The sequence below is a fragment of the Bison bison genome, unplaced genomic scaffold, assembly GCF_000754665.1.
Source record: "Bison bison bison isolate TAMUID 2011002044 unplaced genomic scaffold, Bison_UMD1.0 scf7180017864484, whole genome shotgun sequence".
Lineage (NCBI taxonomy): Eukaryota > Metazoa > Chordata > Mammalia > Artiodactyla > Bovidae > Bison > Bison bison.
In genome coordinates this window covers 4,267,399-4,270,024 of record NW_011495044.1, presented here as the reverse complement: position 1 = coordinate 4,270,024, position 2,626 = coordinate 4,267,399, and the positions used below count along the sequence as shown (strand labels likewise).

General features: G+C 47.8%; 1 protein-coding gene across 2 annotated transcripts in view; it reads left to right on the top strand.

Annotated features, from left to right (window-relative positions):
* The first annotated feature begins 77 nt into the window (after nt 1-77).
* The window catches only part of EXO5 (exonuclease 5), a 13,069-nt gene continuing 10,520 nt past the window's right edge, over nt 78-2,626 (top strand). The window contains exons 1-2 of one of the 2 annotated variants that reach the window (XM_010862714.1): nt 78-180; nt 1,019-1,110. The gene's annotated coding sequence lies outside the window, so the exon portion shown is untranslated. Of the gene's footprint in view, nt 212-1,018; nt 1,111-2,626 lie in introns of both variants that reach the window. The other variant, XM_010862713.1, reaches the window with a different exon arrangement.

The following is a 2,626-nucleotide window of genomic DNA, read 5'->3' as shown; positions in this document are numbered from 1 at the left end:
ACTAAGCGGCGCCGCAGAGGCCTCTGGGAGGGGGCGGTCCTTGGGCAGGGGCTGGGCATTGTGGGCGTGGTCTCCGGGCGGCTTTCCTGAGAAGCCGTCCTTTCAAGAAAGAGGACCTGACTAGTACTTGAGCCTAAAGGAAAAGAGTCCGGGAGCGGTTGCGAAGCTCGAGAGGAGCAGGTGAAGTCCTGGGTTCGGAGGCCTATCCAAGGTTAGGAGGGTTAGAAGAAGGCCGGCGAATGCGGGTGGCGGGCTGAGGGGCTGCGTTTTGGAACCCTGGGATCTGTATCCGCGGTTACGACGTCCCCCTGTCGCTTTCTCCGGGTGGGAACGGCTCCGGAGTAGCGGTTTATCTCGTCTGTTCCTGTGGGTTGAGGACCTTCTCACCTTGGAAGACCCTGCTGTCGGCTGGGACCCCTTCCCGAAGCCGGCGATCCCCTTCTCGCCGCTCCTCTAGCACCTTGTAGGGAGTGCTCAGTAAACTTTTGGGCATGCTTGAGACTCCCGGGGAGACAGTGGTTTGGGGATGGTGGGAAGGTCCCCGCTGAAAGCAGAAGTTTCTGGGACCCGCAAGTCCGGGCTTGTACCGACCATGTCAGAATATTGGTGGTGAAGCCAGTGGCAGTTCCGGAGGCATCAGGAATCCGTCAGGGAGGAAAAGCCTCTGAATTTGAGATCTCTTTCTGAGCTTCTGAGCCCAGGTTGGGGCTGGAAGAGGAAATTGACCTTGGAGTTGCAGGGAGATCTTCGCTATTGTTGACACTTTTACTTGCTGGAAGCAGGGATTGGATCGAGTGTCTGCATCCAGGGTGTGGGCAAAACGAAGAAGTTACGGAGAATTTGCCTGTAAAGAGAGGCAAGCATTACCTAGGATCTGGGTGGGCAACAGTCTGTGCAGTGAGGATCAGAGAGGAGGAAACACCACAGTGTGAGAGACTGGTCAGGTGAGAAAAGACCAAAAGTTGCTCTTTTACCACAGCAAGTCTGGCGGTTGCTAATCTGAATTCTCCAATTTCAGACCTGGTCTTTCAGAGTTCCTTTCTCTTCCCCAGACTTGTCAGTTCAGCATTCTGCCTTTCCCTGTGAGGAGGAAGATCAGCCAAGTCCCAGGTGAGTAGAAGTTTTTTCTCTCCTAAAATTTATTTTAATTCGACAGAGGGAATAGATACACTACCTCATGTCTTCCTAGTGTGTCATCACACTATCATCTGGGCAGCTGAGTACTGTTGTAAAGTGTTAGTCACTCAATTATATCCAACTTTGTGACCCCATGGACTGTAGCCCACCAGGCCCTTCTGTCCTTGGAATTCTCCAGGCAAGAATACTGGAGTGGGTAGCCATTCCCTTCTCCAAGAAATCTTCCCAAGGGATCGAACCCAAGTCTCCTTCATTGCAGGTAGATTCTTTACCGGCTAAACCACCAAAGAAGCTGGTGTTGGAAGAAGTACTCTAATTTTAAAGATGTGTCAGTAGCCTCAGTAAAATGAAAAACTTGCCCAAGAGTACTCAGAAGGGACGTAGCCTACTACTAAATACTATTGACCTAGTCAGATTCAGAATCCAGAGCTGTAGGACCTCCAGACTCTTGACACTATGCTGGTGTTTCCCAAACATCTTATTCACTTACCACCTATTTATGCCATACCTGTGTACTACCTGTATTATTGTTATTCTCATATTTTTAATTTTTAACTTTTATTTTAAAAAACAAACTTGCACTGAGAAACACTGCATATGAAATTATGCATTTGATAGATGCTCTAAAGGCTTTATATTTATTCTAAGATGTATCTGCGGAGAAGACAATGGCACCCCACTCCAGTACTCTTGCCTGGAAAATCCCATGGACGGAGGAGCCTGGTAGGCTGCAGTCCATGGGGTCGCTAGAGTCGGACACAACTGAGCGACTTCACTTTCACTTTTCACTTTCATGCATTGGAGAAGGAAATGGCAACCCACTCCAGGGTTCTTGCCTGGAGAATCCCAGGGACGGGGGAGCCTGGTGGGCTGCCGTCTATGGGGTCGCACAGAGTTGGACACGACTGAAGTGACTTAGTAGTAGTAGTAGTAAGATGTATCTGAAGGTGTTGATCTATGTACCATGTAAAATCGTCTCCTGTCAAAAAGATGCAGACTGCAATTTGGGATACTGTGCACTGTCATGCCTTTTAACTTTTGTTTTTTGATGAAGGGTAAAGATTCTCTCCCACTTTCAGGGACTTAACTGTCCAAATAACATTACTCATTTTGAAACTATCATTATCTAAGACCCACTTATAGTTCAAGACACTTGTGCAAATGTGCTCCTGTGTTTTATTACTGTTGAAGTATCCTATAAAGCAATAACTTAATAGGATATACCCAGAAGTCTGAGCATTGTATTGCCTTTGTTTATTGCAAATAACTTTTCTTCCAGTTATCTGTGTCTTCTTTCTTTGGGGGAATTTAGACTATTTAATGGAGAAGGCAATGGCACCTCACTCCAGTACTCTTGCCTGGAAAATCCCATGGACGGAGGAGCCTGGTAGGCTTCAGACCATGGGTTTGTGAAGAGTCGGACACGACTGAGCGACTTCACTTTCACTTTTCACTTTCATGCATTGGAGAAGGAAATGGCAACCCACTC